Raw genomic sequence first — 21,158 nt, 5'->3', positions numbered from 1 at the left:
GTATCTCAAAAAATTAAAAATAGAAATGTCATATGACCCAGTAATTCTACTACTGGGTATTGAAAATGAAAACACTAGTCCAAAAAGATAGATGCACCCGTATGTTTATTGAAGCATTATTTATAATAGCCAAGAAATGGAAACAACTGAAGTGTCCATTGATAGATAAATGGATAAAGAAGATATGTATAATGCATATACATAATGGAATATTACTCACCTATAAAAAGGATGAGATCTTACCATTTGTGACAACATGGATAGACCTATAAAGTACTATGCTAAGTGAAATAAGTCAGGGAGAGAAAGAAAAATACCATATGATTTCACTTATATGTGGAAACTTAAAAAAAAATGAATAAACAAAAACAGACTCTTAAATATGGAGAACAAGCTGGTAGCTGCCAGAGGGGAGGTGGGTGGGAGGGTGGGTGAAATAGATAAAGGGTAGTACAAGGTACAAACTTCCAGTTATATAATAAATAAGTCATGTAGATGAGAAGTATAGCATAGGGAATATAGTCTATAATATTGTAATAATGTTGTATGGTGACAGATGGTAACTGTAAGTATTGTGGTGAGCATTGAGTAGAATCGTCCAGCCAATATGCTGTATACCTGAAACTAATAGGACACTTTATACTAATTGTATTTCAATATTGTTTTTAAGAAGGAGGAGGGGGAGGAGGGAGGAAAGAAAATCTCTATTCTACCAAATACTAGACAGACTCATCATACCCCTTTTAAGGGTAGCTGAATATTCAACAGACAAAGCAAACAAGCAAACAAATGAAATGAGGTCTTAGAAAAGGCAAGAATTGTCATGAAGAATGAGAGTAAGAACTGAAGTTTGAAAATTATTTTCTGAAAGAAAGAGGACATTCAGAACATCGATTTAGAACATCAGGTGCATGTTCTTGGCAAGATATGGAAAAGAAACATGAACAATAGCAGAGACAAGGTTGAAAGTTGGTCACTCAACCAATATTTATTGTGAGGTAGGAGGCAGACACATGCACAAAACTCAATTTCAAAAATTCCAGAATTATTCTCAAAAAGAGAAGAATGTAAAGTATGTACCTGTTGTTAAGGAGCACCATTGACGCTGCAGAATGTCAGTGCTGAGGAGTTGTAAACAGAACAGATGAAAATATAAAAGCAAGGGAAGAAAATGGAACTAAGAGTAGTTTTAGCCTAAATAATGGGAAAGTAAAATAAAGAAAATAAACAAAAATTCTCAGCTAAAATAGAACAAATTAAAAGCGAAACCATCTCTGTAGGAAAAGAAAAGAGGGAGAAAACACAAGTCTATGAAGGGCCACTGTAATTCCTAAAAATAGAAACAAAGCTCACATACCCTAATAATTTCCTCTCTGAATTTCCAGGCTATTAAAGCAAATATATCACCTAAAGAGATATTCCAACTGTATTGGTCTCTAATCTAGAACTTTCTGCTCAGCATCCCATTGCTTGTTCCCATGAACAAGTGCTTCGTCATGGCTTGCTTTCATTTTACAAAGAGAACAGAGGGCCTAAGGACCTAAAAGACGAGACTAATTAGTCAGCAGCAGCGCTGAGATTACATGCCTGATTTAGAATACCAGTTTAGAAATCTTTTCAAACATGCAATCCTTTCTTACTTGTTTACTACACATCTGTTCAGCAAGCACTTTTGCACATGGAATCTACTTCAATACAGCTGATTTTTTTAAAAAAAATAAAAAGTATAAAGGAAGAAGAAGGAGAATAGCATTTAATAGGCAGTGGAGGAAGAAAAAAAGACTTAACTCTGCCCACCTCTGTTATTTTTTTATTCAGTGAGAGTTTTCCATACAGGCAGCCTGAACGTTGCTTGTATGCTCAGAAAATTTCAAGTGACATGTCTAATTTTGTTTTAGCCCTTGGATCATAAGAACTATTGGTTAAAAAATTGTGCTTGGCAGTGTACTTACTTCTTATTAATAAAGTCCTTAAAGTATGCACCATAAGGTTTCTGTTATTCAATTTGAAAGAATTACTTCTAAAGAAATATTTCCATACACTCCACTCTGAACACCAGTGAACGATCTGAAACATTATACAAATTACAAACGGCCTACCACAGTTTCTTGTATGTAGTTAATGTTTAATAATCATGTACTTGATTTTCATTTTTGTTTTAGTAGTTGAAATGTCTTGTGACATACCCAATTCACTGTTTAAAAAGTGATATCTTTTGGGGGAAAACTAGGGGAAACTAAGAAGAGCCTTTGAGGGATACTCTCTCCATATCCTAAAAGGACGCTTTCAACTATTCAGTTTTCCAGATGCAGTGAAATAATGGACCATATTTTTGCTGCCTTAAATGTGTGAATAGTAACACATTATAACTACTGTTAATTTATTTATTTTTCATCTCTTCCATCTAATGAAAATCATGGAGCTCCCACATAGGTGATTTGCCATAGAGTTTGTCTTTGTGAAAGCAATAGATGTTAGAATCTTAGAGAAAAACAAACCAAAAAAAAAGCACTTTTATCTCTGGTAAGAATAAGAGAAGAAACTGTCATTTGTTTCATGATTTTTTTCATAAAAATTTCTGCTCTATTCAAAGCTTACTTTCTCATTCTAATAAAAGAGAATCAGCATGCACTGAAATGTATTAATAGCAATAGTAAGATATAAGGACAATTTGACATTTTTTCTATCTGGTTCCTACTGCCTTATTCCTTATTTTGGTTTTTTTCTTTGTATTTTTTTCTTTTTACAAAGAGGATTTTTGTTAAGTAAATAGAAAAGAGCAAGTGTTTAAAAATTAAAGCCAATATTTTCACTGTATTGTATTTTTTTAAGTTTATCATAATACATTGTTTTAATAATCTTGGACAATCAAAAACTTGAAAATAAAACATCTTTACTCTTAAGAATGAAGATGATACAAAAATTTCTCCTGTGATAAATTTTAAAAGTAGATTTTAGATGACTAGGTATAGCATGATCCCATTTTATAAAATAAAAACTGTTCCCCACATAAACAAACATGCATATGCATTAATTTGTATACATAGACATTTGATTATGCATATAGGATCTATATAATCATAGGACAAATTCCGTGAATCATTTTTTACCCTTACCTTAAAAGCCAACATATTCACCTAATTTCCCTCTTACCTGGTTCCTCATTTTTGTTTTCATTTGCTTGTTTCTCTATTTCTTCCAGTCCTCTAAACTTCAAGTTCAGCCAAAGATTTGTTCTTAAATCTATTCTCATTTCATGTACAATCACTTCCTTAGTGATTTCATCCATTCTTTATCTTTAAAAATACCTATATGCTGATGACCCTTAGACTTATATCTGTATTTTGGATCTCTTCCCTGACTCCAAATTCATATCCAACTGCTTACTCACATCTCCACTTAAATAATTATCTCTAAGGTGACATGTCTAAAATTGAACTTCTCTGGGGCGCCTGGCTGGCTCACTTGGTTAAGCCACTGTCTTTGGCTCAGGTCATGATCCCAAGTCCTGGGATGTATCCCTGCATCGGATCGGGCTCCCTCCTCGTGGGGGAGCCTACTTCTCCCTCTCCCTCTGCCTGCCGCTCCCCCTGCTTGCACACTCTCTCTCTGTGTCAAATAAATAAAATCTTTAAAAATAAATAAATAAAAATAAAATTGAACTTCTGGTTCTTACATCATCCCAAACTTGTTCTAACAATCCCCCATCTCACTTTATGACAACTCTGTCTTTCCAGTTCCTTAAGGTTAAAATTTGGGGGCATCTTTGAATCTATTCTTTGTTCCATCTAAACCAATTGTCCCACATCTACACCATTAGCAAATCCTGCTGGCCTTACCTTCAAATCATACTGAAAATCCAATCACAGTAATCCCTTGTCATCATCTGTGATTTTCCTCTCCCACAGTTTCCCTGACCAGCAGTCAACCACAGTTTGGAAGCAGATGGTCCTCCTGATGAATCATCAGAAGGTCAATAGTGGCCTAATGTTATGTCACAATGCCTGTGTCATTTACCCCACTTCATCTCATCACGGAGGCATTTTATCATCTCACATCATCACAAGAAGGCTCAGCATAGTACAATAAGATATTCAGAGAGAGAGAGAAAGACCACATTCATATAACTTTTATTATATTGTCGTAATTATTCTATTTTATTACCAGTTATCATTGTTAATCTCTTACTGTGCCCAATTTGTAAATTAAACTTCATCATAGGTGTTTTATGCAGAGGAAAAAAGAAATAATATATATATGGTCCAGTACTGTCTGGGGTTTCAGGCATCCTGGGGGGGTCTTGGAACGCATCCCCCCTTGGATACAGAGGGAGGGGACTACTGTCCTAGGATTTCCAGGACTACACTAGTACAAACCTATTTCTGAATTATGGCAAGACTTTGTTGTCTTCCTGAGTCATGGTTTACCGCTTTGGTGTGTTTTCAACACAGCCAGCATGACCCTTTAAAGCCAGACTGAGATAGTTTCACTCTTTTTTAAAAATACTCCCATATTTTTTTTCATCTTAGAGCAAAAATCAAAGTACTTACTATGACATATATCCTTGCCCCCTCCCCATACCCACCTGGTAATAACATCATTTCCTTTCTATCTTTCCTTCCAGTTTCACACAAATCTTCTTACTGTCTTCAAACCTTCTAGTCATATTCTCAGTTCAGAGCCTTTGCTCTTGTTATTCCTTGTGCCTGGAATGTTCTTTTCCAGAGATCTGCATGGTTTGACTTATCAATTCCTCTATAAAGTTTTCCCAGCCCCCCAACCTAAAATTTTAGTATGGACTCCCCTAACACTTCCTATCCCCATCCTAATGTCACTTTTCTCTTTACCACTTATCATTATATTTTTTTCACTTAATTTTTTATGTATGCTTTTCCAGTCAAAATATAAGCTTCATGAAGGAAGATAAATTTGTTTTTCTCTTATGGATTCTGGGTGCCTACAATAGTTCCTGGCACATGGTAGGTGTTTGGTGAATAATAATCATTTTCTCCAGGCAATAGATTGGACAAACTAAAGGGAGAGACTTTTAGTTCTCTTTTACATCATTTTAAAGAAGATCATGGGTAAATTTTACTTTCCTTTCCATATAGGCTTCAAAAATAGTGTGATGCAAAACTTCCTTGTGATAAAATTGGAAGTTCTAACAACATTTTTCTCACTGGTTGATAATTTCAAAATTTAGGGTCTGAATACTTATTATACTTGTCAGATCATATTCTCATTGATCCTAAAATAGGAAGCATTGTTAATTGCTTCCATAGCTAAAACCAATGACTTATTATTATACCTCAGGACAACTTGGCAAATGTGATGATTTATTTATTCCAGGCTAAGGAAGTTTCAGGCTGGCTTTCACGTCAGGCCCCTCTGTAAGTGGAGATTCCATTAGAGGAGCAAAGCAGCAAAAGTCTGCATAGGAAGGGACTCCAAAAAGAGCCATGGGTTGGAAAAGCCAGGTGTACAATATTCAGAATTGTAGGTAAGTCAGATAAATATCAGATGGAGGAAAATGATGACCATGGCTAACAGGGTTTTGCTTGAATTGGAATTTCAATGAAGGGCTTCTATATGTTATGGGGATCTTCAAAAGCTATTTGGATCCCCAACTACAACTAGGACATTGTAGAAGCTGGCAACTTACAGAAATCAAAATGTAAAGCAGTGACCAAGTCAGAAACCTAAATCTGAGTGACACTCCTTAGAGTGGGGAGAGAGAAGACTCAGGCTCTGAAACAAGGCATTAAGGCTATTGTCAGCAAAGGGGGATAAGCTTTGGCTCATGCAAAAACCTACTAGTCAGCACTGGGATAAACATCCTTACTCCCTGACCAGGGATCCAATGTAGTAATGCAGCAGTCACTTAAGGGGCACAGAACCTTGGGCTGCCTAGATTCTGAGGCAGAGACTGCATTGTTCATTTATCCCACCTCATGTCTACATTGTCCTGTGCCTTTGCAGGGTGGAGAAGATGGGATCAAAGACAGCTAGTAGTGGTTTACCTTTTTTTTTTTTTTTAAGATTTTTTTCATTGTCACAAATTATTGTCATTCATTCATTCAAACGATAGTTATTTGATCACTGTTTCAGGCACTGACAATAGAACAACAAATAAGACAGATTCAGTTCTTGACCTCATGGAATTTTGCTTTAGTTATAACATTTTCCTTTAATGTATTGTCCTATATGGGAGAAATGTTTAAAATATTCCTTTTAGTTTTATGTCTTGCTCTATCTTGAAACATTTTTACATTTCAGTCTGAAATGAAATGGCCTTTAGAGAAATTTCACAGTGAACTAAGGAACTGCCAAATGGTCTGGGGGCTCTTTTCTTTAGTTAAAAATAGTCTGGGGTGATTCCCAACCTCAAGTTGTCATAGATCATATTTGGAAGGGATACTAAATATTTTCTAGACCAACTTCCTTCTTATATATATCTGCAGCCCAGGGAAAATATAATGCATGCCAAGATTTGTGTAAAAAATATCGGCTCAGCTGGGATTAGATTGGAGATCTCCTGATAACACAGATAAGTGCATTTTCTTCCATGATTCTACCCACTAAGCATCAAATTAAAGCCAAATTTTAGAGTAGATTTCATGTTTGCCAATCAGTACATACCTTGCCATTCCCTTCAAATTAGAGCATTCATGTTGTTTCTCTGGGGGAAAATAAAATGGCTTTCACTTATCTGTCTGTATCTCTCTTCCTTGTAACACATAAAAGGGATTGCTGAAAAAAAATAAAACCACTGAAAGCCATCAAAAATAATGAAAAAAGTTATGCTCTAAAGTTCAACCTGTTAAATCAAAGTCTGTAAGTTAGTCTTTGAATTATTTAAAAAAATGTTGACACTGTAAAAAGAAAAAGGAGATTTTTTTTTTTAATCGAAAGACTGGATAAAAAAAATTTAGTAAAAATATCAACTGTGTTCATAGGTGCATCACTTATCATCTTTTCTTCTTTGTCTTTACTAGTTAGAAACATTTATATACAAGAGTAAGTTTGAGAAAAATTGGCATTAGGAAAGGGGAAGGGAGAGGCAAGCACCTCTTTCCTTAACTGGTCATTGGTACAGTCCTCTGTTGGTTGTTGGTCTTCCCGCTGATAACTAGCAACTTGCCATGGGGAGCTCTACACAGCAGCTGAGCTGGCTCTTATTAGGACACATGAGGGTTCTTCTGATGTCACACACCCCTGAGGTGACCATCAGTCTCTCTCACTGCCTCACTGCCTTTATCTTCCTTTTCCTTCACACTTCCACCCAGAAGAAATCAGTTCAACCTGCAGCTCAAAGGCAGTCTGGAAGGTAAAGGAGTCACCAAAACTGTAACGTATGCATATTAAACATTTTATTTTATTTTATATTTTATTTTATTTTATTTTAAAGATTTTTATTTATTTGACAGAGAAAGACACAGCGAGAGAGGGAACACAAGCAGGGGGAGTGGGAGAGGGAGAAGCAGGCTTCCTGCCCAGCAGGGAGCCCAATGCGGGGCTCGATCTCAGGACCCCGAGATCATGACCTGAGCTGAAGGGAGATGCTTAATCAACTGAGCCACCCAGGTGCCCCCCCCTTTTTAAACATTTTATTTTATTTTTTTAAACATTTTATAACGTATGCATATTAATGCTTTGCATCTCTTTTGAGCTTTATGTTTTATACAACACCTTAATAGGTTATTCCTCAAAATACCCCATGGCCAATCATTCTGTGCAGGGAGATCCTCAGTACGACAAAATTCAGCCTCTAACCACCTGAGCAGAGTTGTCTTCGAGACTTATTTGGGCCCCACCACAATCTAGTTTCAGCACTGAAGCCTAAGGCCTCCAAATCAGCAGAGGCTACTGTTGATTCCATCAGAGAGAAGTATCCTCAGTGGTAGTCAATTGTTCCAAGTATTTATGCTGAGAACTCTTGAGGCTCCCGGGAGAATTTCTCTGCAAACCTCTTTTAGGACTTTCAGTGGCCTGCTGACCATGGGCATAGTTTAATCACATTATCACCTAAATGTTTGGGTTTCAAACTGACTATGCCTAGAACATCAAAACTGGCTTCTCCCCACTCTTTCCATTTTTATTATTCTCAACTACCAACCAAAATGCAAAGTCGGCTAGTCATCTACACTCTATTATATGCAGACACTCTTCTAGGCATTGTGGATACAGAGGTAACACAAGAGTACATGAATCATACCTATCATACTAATAAGCTGTAGTTAGTGCATTAAGGAATCTCAAATCTATGGTATAAAAATATGAATGCTTTTCTCTTAGCTGTTTTCTATGGAATTCATTTTTGTTGTTGTTGTTGTTTCTTAAAGAGAAGAGTCCATAATTTTCTGGTACTTTTTGCTTAATAAATGTTAGCTTCTCCCAGTTTTAAATTCCAATCTCATACCTGATTCATAGCCTTACAGCCCTCCTTTCTATCCGTAGGCAATTGTTGGGAGCATCAAGGAGTGAAAGGCAAAGAGACTTGCAACTTGTGTTTGTTGTCACCTTCTTTGCAAATGTTATGTTGTGGCTGGTATCTTCTATACAGCAAGTGTCCAAATTCTGCCTCTCATGTAAGGCCCTGGTATGAGATTTTCACATGACATTCTGAGGTCTTTGACCATAGAACCCCGTAATGTGGGAGATAATTCTAACGCTACCTCTTTTGTTGCCTCAGCCCACTCACCAGTGGTATACCTCATGGCCTCTCCTGGCTGCTGTCTTGGGGTTGGATACAAGCAAAACAGCAAAAGTCTACCTAACTTATGGGGTGTCCACTCATGGGAAACAACCACATACCTGCCTGAACTATCAGTAAGATTGCAGATGGGTCCAATGTTATCTCTTCTCTCCTCTTGTGAAGTCACTGCCATCTTTATGTAGGAACATTGACATAACAGCCTGAGAAGATATACAGTGGGGAATGAAATGTTGATACTTCTTTCTTGCAGACACCCCCAATTTCAACCCTTTATCATATGTGGCTTCGAGGTAAGGATAAATAAAAGCACCTTCTCTCTCTGTTCCCCAATCATCTCTATAGATTCTTTATGGGATGGTTGTGTGTTATGGTACTGAGGGTAGGGCCAGTTTTGTTTCCTCTGAATAAACTTAAAGAGAATTGTCTGCTTCTAGTTGTAGATATCTTTACAGTTATAGTTTCTTAACAACGAAAAAATATATAGGAATATTTAATATCTCCTGTTTTCAACTGCAAACAAGTTGCCAACTCTAGCATGACAATAAATCCCAATCAACATTCTTTATCAACCCAGTAATAAGCAGGCAAATACCAGATAATAATACATGTATGAAAATAAAGTACGTTTATTTGTCAGGGCTGTTAGATTGAGAGGTTGTGAAAGCTTTCATTAAGAACACAATGACCAGATGGGTCAATGTTATAGAGATCTGGGGGGAGGAAGGCACAGATAATTATAAGCAGAGGAAATCACTAGTGAGAAAGCAAAAACTCCCAAAATTGAGAATGAACCTAGAATATATGAAGAAGAGAAAAAAAAATCAATGTGACTGTAGCAAAGTTTCAGAGTAGGATGATATGAAATTTGTTGAAGAGGAAAACGAAGAGAGGTAAAGGTGGCTTAAAATAAGGGTGTAGAGTTTACTTCATTGAATTGTGACATATTTTATTTTATTTTATTTTATTTTTTAATTTTTTTTAGATTTTATTTATTTATTTGACAGAGAGAGAGATAGCGAGAGCAGGAACACAAGCAGGGGGAGTGGGAGAGGGAGAAGCAGGTTTCCCGCGGAGCAGGGAGCCCGATGTGGGACTTGATCCCAGGACCCTGGGATCATGACCTGAGCTGAAGGCAGATACTTAACGACTGAGCCACCCAGGCGCCCAAATTGCGACATATTTTAAAGTAGAGGTAAAAAAATCGCTGATGGATTACATGTGGATACAGACAGCAAGAGAAAAAAGAAAATTAAAAAAAAAAAAAATGAGTCCTTGGTTTTTTACTTCAACAGCTATAAGGATGATGGTAACACCTACCGAAAAGATGACGACTAGGGGAGGAATAGATTGCTTTTGCTGTTTGTATCAGTTTGCTAGGGCTGCCATGACAAAGTACCACAGACCGGGTAGCTTAAACAAAAGAAATGTATGTCTCACAGTTCTGGAGGCTGGAAGTCTGAGACTGAGGTTTTAGCAAGGTTTGTTTCTTCTGAGGCCTCTCTCCTTGGCTCAAAGATGGTCATCTTCTCCCCGGGTCTTCGGTCTTCCAACTAAACCTGTCTGTGACCAAGTTTCTTTTTTTCTTATGAGGACATCAGTCATATGGGACTGGGGCCCACCTTAATGATGATTTTAATTTTATTATCTCTTTAAAGACCATATCTCCAAATGTAATTACATTTTGAGGTACCGGGAGTTAGGACTTCAACATACAAATTTTTAGGGGATGTAACTCAGCCCATAACATAGTTGTTATTAATATGTGCGTATTTGGTGGTAGGAAATGAAAGAAATCAAGAGCTCTGTTTTGAAAATTACTTTAGGATGTTTAAAAAGAGATAGGGCAGTCATCGTAAATGGATACTCCATACATCATATACTATAAGTAGCATTGACTTTCCTCTTTCCCCAAGTGCCACCTCACAATATAACCTCCTCTTCATGGAAAATGCTTTATACGTACTTTGTGCCCACAGTCAAATCTCATCTCCACGCCCATGCCTTCTTATGTTTTTGGTTCATACTTTTTCTCTTCTGAGACCTGTGACATCTGTCTCAACAATTCCTCTCTCCACTTTAATGACTTCCATCACTTTGGGTGTGACTTCAACCCTGATGGGGAGAAGCCTACCAGTATAATAGTCTCCATACTCCTAAACATTTTGGACTATTACACCCTTACACTCTACTTCACTTTACCCTTCTCTCTAATTACCACAGCTCTCATCCACTTAGCAAATAGTCGTTGACACATACAATGTACCATCCTCCTGGGAAATGCTGCAGATATACAAAGATGAGTAATACCTGCTCTCTGCTTTCAAGGAGTTTGGGTCTTGAGAAGGAAGGAAAGAAGTAAAAAATTGTATTACACAATAAATTTATCTTTTATTTATTCACATACTCAACAAAGATTAAAGTTATAGCTTAACACTTTTTTAAAAAAAAATATTTATTTATTTGAGAGAGAGAGACAGAGATGAGAGAGTACACAGGAGGGAGAAGCAGGCTACCTGCTGAGCAGGGAGCCCGATGCAGGGCTGGATCCCAGGACCCTGGGATCATGACCCGAGCTAAAGGCAGATACTTAACCAACTGAGCCACCCAGGCGCCCAATAGCTAATACTCTTTGGTGTGATCATTGCTTTACATGCTTAACAAATATTAACTCATTTTAATCCTCACAAAAACCCTATGAAGTAGGACCTCTCATAATCCCTGTGTTACAACTGAAAAAAAGTGAGTATTAAGAGGTTAAATAAGTTGTCCAAGGTTATACAGTTTGTAAGTATCAAATCTGGGACTTGACCCTAAGTAGTCTGGCTCCAGAGTCCATTCAATCACTATACCATACTGCCTTTTCTAGAAGTACAATTATGCAATGAATCTAAATTGACATCCTTGAAATGATTACTGATGTTGTGTAACATAAAGAAACAGCAACGTGCTACTTAGTCACACCAGCATGGGGTCCAGAGCAACCCCCACTAGCCTGACAATTTGGCGGTCAGACACATCCTGCCAATAACACATCAGAGGTACAAAAAGGAGTTCGGGCATCACAAGGGTAGGATTTTCAGAATAACATGAAATCAACTTGACTGGAGCTTAGTGAATCCACCACCTTCTCAAGAAGAGCTCTCTTTTTTATTATCATGGCCATGCCAGGACTTGCCCCAGAAGTGTTAATGCACCTAAGTCTGATGGTAAAGGGAGCAGGATTACTAGGAAGGAAAAGCCAGAAGAGGAATGGAGTCTGCCATTTCTGGTAACATAACAGGTGCAACTTCAACACAGTTCCCTCTTTTGCCTCCTGGTTAAAATGGATCCCATTTCTCTGCAAGGAAAATCCCTACTCTGGCTCTTTACTACTGTATTCGGCAGCAGTACTTGAAGTTAAAACTAAATTCGGAAGCTCTTAAGAAAAAAAAAATTGGACACAGGCCAAGGACAGTCAGAAAATGAATGAAAATCTTTTTGTAAATTTTGTTGATGATGGAAAATCTGGCACAGGAAATATGTCTGGCAGCAAACCTCTCTTTTGTAACAAGGAATCAAATGTGCATGACAACATTCTTTGTTTTATAATGGATTATTTATGTCTTTACCATTAATGCTTTCAGGAAATACATTTATTGAGAGATAATCACCTTTGTATCTCTACACTAGACACTGGGAATAGGAATGGATTTAGATCTAAGGTATGCATTTGGGTGGAATAGCTGTGGAGGAGAAGGCATGTGACTCACACCTTGAAAGAGGAGGAATATTTGGCTAAGTGACAAAGTACATACAGAGAGGAAACAACATGAACTAAGGCATGGAGAAAAGAATAAGTCAATACTAAGAACATGGAAGAGTCTGGTCTGATTCATTTAGAGAAGGTTCAGAGGAGACTTGAGGAGTGCTGGGATACTGTGAAGTTTGTAGCAGATAGTGGATGGACAAGAACACTGGTTCTGAATCACATCACCTTGGATTTGGCTTAGCTTTGCAACGTAGAAACTTTAAGACTCAAGCTAAGTTGAGTTGCCTCTCACAATCTGTTTCCCATTTTTTTTATTTTTTACTTTTTTAAAAAGATTTTATTTATTTTTTATTTGAGAGAGAGAGAGCAAACACATGTGAGTGGGGGAAGGGACAGCGGGACAGGGAGAGAAAAAATCTTAAGTGGGCTCCACTTGAACCTGGGGCTCAATCTCACAAGCCTGAGATCATGACCTAAGCAGAAATCAAGAGTTGGACACCTAACCAACTGAGCCACCCAGAAGCCCCTCAGTTTCCCCATTTTTTTACCTCAAACAATTAAATGAGATAATGTAACTCACACAAAATATTAGCTTTTCTTGTTTTCATCCTCATTATTATTATTCTAAAATTAGCAAGAGCTGATATATAGGAAGGACTTGAGTAATGTATGAGGCTGGATTTGATATTGTAGACAGTGCTAGATTCTTGAGTAGAATAAAGTGATAAATTCTGAATAAAGTGATAAGATTTCATCTGATAGCACATTGAAGCTAAATTAGAGAAGAATAATAAGAATATATGACTTTGACCTCTCGCCAGGGATAGGAATCTTCATAAAGAAAGACTCCCTAATTAAAGATTGAAAAAACACCTCTTGTTTTTTTAGAAATGCTCTATATAAAAGTACTAGGGATATGATGTTCAACATGATGACTACAGCTAACCATGCTATATATGACAGGAAAGTTGTTAAGAGAGTAGATCCTAAGAGTTCTCATCACCAGGAGATCATTTTTTCCCTTTATTATTTACTTCTCTCTTTTCTTTTTACTGTTTTGAAATGAGAAAATGTATGTAGGCTGAACCTATTGTGGTAACCACGTCACAATACGTGTAAATCAAATCATCATGTTGTATGCCTTAAGCTCATAAGTGATGTGATATATGTCAATTATTTCTCAATAGAACTGGAAAAAAATTCCAGTTTTTCAATAATCTAGACACCTCAATTGCTCCCCTTTTCCTTTTTCTGACTGTTTGGGGCCATCTTATTCATTACACCACATTCAAAGGCACAAAGAAAGGGCTTGGGAAGGAGGTAGAACACAAATCAGATTTTTCTACTTGCCTGGAGAAGTGTAACACTATTGACCAACTCAGGACTTCTTTGTGACTCTCATTGTATCTTAATACTCCCTTTTTCCCTGAAAGTATTTTATGGATTACTCCCCCATGCTTTGGAGGAAGGGTCAATGAAGGAAATAACCACACAATGGATAATTGTGCAATTTCAGAGCACAACTCTCTGGTACATATTAAATATTTTGTATTTAATTAGTAGTTTAATAGATCAAATTGCCTATTACTCTAATTATGTAAAGCTGTATTGAAAATAAATGATGCATGTATCTCATTCTTTTTATAAGAACACTGCTAATTACTAAATAATGGTTTAATGATTTGCAACTGGTTTGACCACATACATGGCATATTTTAATATACCAGTTTTGTATCAATCCCAAGCAGTAAAAAAATCAAGATGCATATATTTAATACAGAACTATAATCTACACTCGTTGGAAAATACACTCACATGCAGTTAAAAAAAAATCCTGTTACTACCAGAGTAACTAAATTTTGCTTTAGCCAATTCAAATTTTTCTTTGGACTTTTTCTTGTCTTAAATGTTGATTCCTTTTTTGCAAAATGTGAAAAACAATCATATCATGAAATTATTTGAGAGTAGGAACTTAATATGTGTTTTCTGATAGTTGTGAAAAAAATAATCAAGGCTCTAGCTTAATTTAAATGAATCTATTTGTCTTTGCATTGCTATACTGTTATATCAATCTAGCAGGATAGCAGATTAATTTTTTCTTAGTAGTTCATTTATTTGTGCAAGATTTATATTCAAATTCATGCTGTTGGAGTCAGAATCATTGTCAGGCTTATCGAAGACTTCCTTCAATATTCCTTGCAATCTTATTGGTGTCACATTTTGAGTACACATTCCAGTTCTATCATTCAAACATTTTATTGCATTCTGGTTTGCACAGATGGAGAAAAAAAAAAAAGTAACTAAGACAGTGGTTGAAAAATAGAACATTTCTGTTTCTTCAAAAGATTTTAAAAGATTAGAGGAATACAAAGACCAGTAGCGATTTTTCTTACCTTTTTCCACTCGGCAGCGTGACATTGGGCATTTACACTCCTAGATGGGATCAGTATAGAATGCGAGCATCTCTTTGAAATCAGATATTTCTGTGGCCTGTCAGATTCTAGGGAGGGTGAAAAAAAGAGCTGGCTGGGTGAAATGAACATAGTGAAGAATTATGGGAAATGTAGTAAGAAACAGTAACTCAATAGCAGTGATAAAAGTAAAGGGGAGAAAACCAATAACGTTTGAAATGTAGAGGTCCTGATATTGGAACTGACTTGGCTGTACCATTGAAGTGCTCACCCAGGAGAGTCAAATACAGGAAATGGAAGCCACTGTCACCATGCGCCTTGGGAATTGGAGTTGAATGTGCTTGTGCATCAGTATGGAATATTTAAACAGCCTGGTATGAAATGAAAACTTCCTAAAATACTGATTGAGCTCTGTCAGTCTTGCAAAGAGCAATTCAGAGGGCATTAAAACTCTAATGGCCTCTGTTTCAAACTCTAAGTGTGTTGTGCTTGGTTCATATATATATTTAAAGCCAACATGTTAGAACTGCAATATGTCATGTAAATACCCGATTTCTGGCTTTTCTTAAAAATTAGTATCATCTAAAAATATGCAACCAGATTTCCTTGTTGCCACAACAGATTGAAAGAGAGGCAGAGATCTGAGCCAGGCAATGTATTTCCCACAGTACACATCATTCTCTCTTGTCTCCCTGATACTATGACCAACTATTGATTAGGGTTTGTCATCAACCTTAGAGATTATATTATAGCTTATTTTTAACACTAGAAAAAATTTTCTTTTCTTCCTGTTACATTTTGTCACTTTCTTGGGAACCTACTAGGAATTTCAATTTGTGACACAGGGCTTGTGGCTCCCCATTGTCCACAGTCCACGATTAAGCTGCTCAGCCTGACATACATTTAATGTTCTCGAATTGTGTCACACGCATTCATGCCTGTCATGTGTTACATGCTGAAAGAGTGGTGGTGCCACTAGCGGGGGGCATGGAAGGGTGCAAAAGGAACAGTCTCTGCTCTCAAGGATCCCAGAATATATGAGGACAGAGAGATTTCATGGAATTTTGTGATAAGTGCTCTAACGGAGCATGTTCATCAAATATTATCATAGAAATACACGGGAGAGCAATATCAGTTCACCCTCAGCTGGGACTTCTGGGAAGCTTTTGACAGAGAAGACAACACCTGAACTACACTGTGAAGAATGTATGAAGCTTTGTAGGTAAGCATTTAATGTTTGTGAAAATAATAATAATGCTCACAATTCTTTGATACTCCCTTTAAAAAAAAAACCAAAAAACATACTCCTTTTTCTTGTTATGGAAGAACTGGACACTCTCGGGTCTTCCTTTCCCCTCTCCATCCTCATCTTCAGGATAAAATGTCTGGAGGTTTAGCACTCCTTCCACCTTCCCTCTGCTTCCCAAGAACCCTCAGAGCTCAAAGAGGCTCTATGGTCCTCCACTAATTTTAGTGTATTTATTGCGTGGGTAAAATGTTCTTGTGTTGGGCAATCTGGAACAATTTATAATTTGCATGAGTATATGTTTTGAGTTCTGAGCAAATGCCTTGAATAATTTGTTGTGTGTGTGTATTTAAAGGATACAGAAATAAACAACGATGGGACATTTTCTGAACTCTTAGGATAATTTGAGATTTAAAAACACAGACATAGTAAAATCATTTCCTAACATACAGAATTATCATTAAGATCTTCTACTGTAGAAACAAACAGTATACTTTCTCTTATATTCTATTTTTCTGAGCTAACTCAGGAATGATTATTTATCTTTAGTATAAAGTACAGGACAGAATTAATGTTCTTGGTTTATTTTGGTTTTAAATGATCTATTTATAAATCCCAAAAAACTGGTATTTATAAGAATAATTGACAGAATATGAATTGACAACATTAGAATCAAAATATAATGCATAGCCTGAGAAATAGACTATTTCTTTTTAAGTTGAAGAAAACACTGTCAAAGTGTAGAGTTGTATTTATTATATTTGACTAAATATTGAATTACTTTTTTTAAAGATTTATTTATTTTTACAGAGAAAGAGAGAGAGAGAAAGTGGTGGGGGGTGAGGTGTGGGCAGAGGGAAAGAGAAAACCCCAAGCAAACTCCCTGCAGAGCACAGATTCCCAACGAGGGGCTCGATCCCATGACCCTGAGCTCATGACCTGAGCTGAAATCAAGAGTCAGATAGTTAACCAACTGAGACACCCAGGTGCCCCCAAAATATTGAATTATTAAATTCATTATCTGAAAAAGAATAGTATAATCTTTGTATTATATTTATTCTTAAGTAATCAAGTAGGATTAAAGAAATATATTTTTCAAGTCTCCAAAGACATATGTGAAGTTATGTATATGTGTATGTGTGTGTGTATATACATGTATATACACATATATATGTAATTTTGTGGGTTTTGTAAAAGATTTATTTATTTGAGAAAGAGAGAATGTGCGTGCAAGCAGGGAGAGGGGTAGAGGGAGAGGGAGAGAATCTCAAACAGACTCCACACTGTGCACAGAGCCCAACAAGGGGCTTGATCTCACCACCCTGAGATCATGACCTGAGCCGAAACTAAGAGTGGGACGATCAGCCAACTGAACCACCCAGGCCCCCCTGGGTTTTTGAATATTAGAAAAAAAAAAAACAACCCTCAAATAAACTGTATGAATGTCTCCTTAAAAGTAAACCACAAAATAAATAATAGTTTCCCAAAGTATCCCTAAATTTAGATATCTTAATACTTTTTTATTCTCCCTTTACATATTAGGAAAAGGTACCAAGTTATATCTCAAATTCAAAATTTCTGGATACTTAATCTCTAAACAATACTTGTTTAAACCTCCAGGCATTTTAAGCTATGCATTTGTCTCATTTACCCCATAATTTAACTTAATTCAATGGCACTAATTAATGAAAATTGATGTACTCTTTGTGAGGCACAAGTACAACTAATGTACTTGGTCCCAAATCATCATTTGAAAGTTATCAATCAATATATTGGAAGAAGAAGGCTTGGCTCTACCATATTTGAAGTGGGACCAAAACTTGATGGGGGAAGATTGAGGGCACTTTCCACTCAATGTTGGGCTGCTTTTTAAAATACAGTTCACAATTGGCACCAATGATTTTAGAATTCAGAGAAAAACAGGAAATTCCATTTAGATTGCTGCCTAAATTCTTCTGTTGTTCCAATTGAATTTCTTTGTATTGTTTTGTACTATTATCATGGTTACACTCTTGATCCCACTGTGTGGTAGAAGTGCCCAACTTCTAAGTGTCTATTGTTAGAATATGAAACAGCCTTGGTTGTGAGACATTATTAGTTACTTGAATGAGCAGAGTTGTAGCTGAGGTTACAAGCAGGAATCTATTGTACAAGATAGTTATGGGTTTTGAGAAACTGACTTGGTTTAAGAGACTAATTCCAGAAAGCTTAGATGGGCTTCTCTGGGCTTATAACATAGTGCCCAAAGTGTCATAGGAAGCTCATGAGGTGCCAGGGTATTCAATCACATGGGCAGCATACAAAGTGGGCAATTTAACAAAGCAATGATTATCATTTTGTTATCAGCCTATACAAAACTAAATTCCAGCTGGTAGACTAGGAAAAGGTGATGGAAGTGAATGGCAAAATAGAGTACAGGGGAAACAGGCAAAGGAATGAGTTTCAAGGTAGGTTTTTGCTTAGGAACAGTTTACTCATTTGACACATATTTATAGATGATTACTACGTGCCAAGTAGCTATGAGAACTGGGAGTGGCAAGTGAGTAAGGCACAGCCCCTGTTTTCAAGGATCTCACAGTTCAGTGAATTATTTAGGCACGTGCACAGAGTGTTGTGTACAATGAAGTAAGTTACTAATTAATAAAGGTACCAGAGATTACATAAGTTTTGATGAGAGGCAGCTAATTCATCCTAAGGGGTTGTGGAGCAGGGAGATGAAAAGTGTTCCAGATTAGGAAACTGAATGAGCAGCCACTGAATGGAGTATATTCAGGTTGGCAGAAGTGAAAAACATAGCACAAAGTGAAAATGTTTATCCAGAATTGAGGCTGGTGAAATAGGCAGATGTCAAGTCAGGAGGATTATTTTTCCATTCTCTGATGTTTCTATTTCTACCCTGTACATGATAGGAAGTCACTGAAAGGATTTTATCAGGGGAATTTTACAGATAAAATTTTCATTTTACTTTGATTATGCCTGCAGCGGTGTAGATGATAGATAGGAAGGGTTGAGCCAGAGGTAGTTTGGAGGTTATTGCAGTGGTTCTTTTGAGAAGTGATGAGACCTGACCCATGAGAATGGATTTAGTTGAGTTAAGAATAGAGGAGGTAGGGATGCCTGGGTGGCTCAGTAGTTAAGCATCTGCCTTTGGCTCAGGTCATGATCCCGGGGTCCTGGGATTGAACCCCGCATCAGGCTCCCTGCTCAGCAGGAGGCCTGCTTCTCCCTCTCCAACTCCCTTGGTGTTCCCTCTCTCTCTTTGTCTCTCTCTGTCAAATAAATAAAATCTTAAAAAAAAATAGAGGAGGTAACAGATTTGAGATTTATTTAGGAAATAAAGGAGGAAGAAACAATTTGGCATGCAGAGATAATGCTGTGTATTCAGCATATCCCATTGCTTTTTTCCCCAGGCTTGTGGATAGACTACATTTTCTACCCTTGTTGCAGTTAAGGAGGCCTTAGGACTTTATACTGACCAGTGGAATATAGTTAGAATTATTATTTGTTATCTCTGGTTCTGACTCATAAAAACCTCTGCAATCTTGCAGTTATTCCTGTCACTCCTTTGTATGCATAGAGTTCTAAGGAGTACTCCAAGACCCCAGGGGAGGGCATAACATTTGACAGAAGGAGTCTGCATCCCTGAATGACTCTAGGAAAAAAAAGCTCACTACTGACCCATATTGGACTTTATTGTATCTACTCAGGCATTTGTTTGTTTTAACAATGATTCACCTTACATAAGTGAAAACAAATGAACCAAAATGGGTATGTCTAAATGGGAAATTATCATTTCAGTTTTGACAGGATGAATTTGAGGTGATTATGAAGTGATTACCACTAAGTAGATAACCCTAAGTAGATAAGGTCATTCAGGAGAATGGTTGACTAAAGAAAATAGTAAATAAAGAGTGAAATTCTGAAAGCACTAAAAGTTAGGAGTCACAACTATAAGAAAAACAAGGAGCTGAAGCTGGAGAGAGAAAGTCAAGGTCAAATCAGGAAGAATGTGACTTTTCTTTTTAAGGTGTTAGAACTTTACTTTTGAGATGATGGAAAGTCTCCAATTGATTTAATCAAGGGATGTTATGGTAAGATTCTCATTTCAGTTAGATTACTCTTGTAGCTCAGGAGATGACATGTGTGGGCCTAAAATGTTAGAGAGGAGGTGAGAGGCTACCACAGTAGCCTCATGGTTAACATGAAGCTGTCTTAGAAACAAGTGAAGTTCCAAGGGAAGAAAATACATCTAATGCAGAGAATGACCAAAGGTGCCAAGTGCAAGAGAAAGTTTCATTTTTATAACATTGTGTTTGGCAATATGGCAGCCAACAGGGGCATTAGCACTCTTGTGGTGAGGGTGAAGCATGACGGGAAGTGCAGAGAGACTGCCAAGGTAGACAGGCTTTGATGGAACGCAATGGAAGAAACTGGGTTGTAGCCAGAGCCGTGTATTTAGGGTTAAGTGATTTTTATTGTTGATTTTTGTTAGGAAGGATAAAACGCAAACATGTTTACATACTAAAGGGAAAAAGTCAGAAGAGAAAGAGAGAGAGAGAGCTTGAAGATTACACAGGAAGAAGAGACAAGTGAGAAAGTGAAGTCCCTGAGTAGGAGTAGCATCAAAGTCCAAATTGGTGGGGGAGTGAACTTGAATAGAACATGAGGAAAACATCATCGGAAACTAGAGGAAAAGAAGTGAGAGCTCCCGCATTAATAGGCATTAACAGGTGTGGATGGCTGAAAGATGGGATGGTTCATACTCTACCTCCTCTACCTTCTCTAGAAGAGATGAGCAAGCATATTGAACAAGGTGGTGGGAAATACATTTTTAGATGGTCACTGAGAGCAATGAAACATTAAAACCAAAGATAAATAAAAATATCTATGCATGGTAGTAGAAGTTATTTATTTTTATCAAAAAACTTTGAGGCCAAGGACAATGATTGGTATGAAGTTTGCAAATTTTCATTATAATGAATAATTCAAGTATTAGATTTCAGTTTCTAAAACCAATTATTTTGCAGTGATTTGGGG

General features: G+C 37.0%; 1 long non-coding RNA gene across 3 annotated transcripts in view; it reads right to left on the bottom strand.

Annotated features, from left to right (window-relative positions):
- The window catches only part of LOC115936771 (uncharacterized), a 179,066-nt gene extending 164,109 nt beyond the window's left edge, over positions 1 to 14,957 (bottom strand). For all 3 annotated transcript variants that reach the window (XR_014145828.1, XR_014145829.1, XR_014145830.1), the window contains exon 1: positions 14,858 to 14,957. This is a non-coding gene — a long non-coding RNA (uncharacterized LOC115936771). The remainder of the gene's footprint in view (positions 1 to 14,857) is intronic.
- Between the last annotated feature and the right edge of the window lie 6,201 nt (positions 14,958 to 21,158).

Source organism: Leptonychotes weddellii, chromosome 5 (genome assembly GCF_054177405.1).
Source record: "Leptonychotes weddellii isolate Sample4059 chromosome 5, ASM5417740v2, whole genome shotgun sequence".
Classification (NCBI taxonomy): domain Eukaryota; kingdom Metazoa; phylum Chordata; class Mammalia; order Carnivora; family Phocidae; genus Leptonychotes; species Leptonychotes weddellii.
This window is presented reverse-complemented; position numbering and strand designations above follow the sequence as displayed.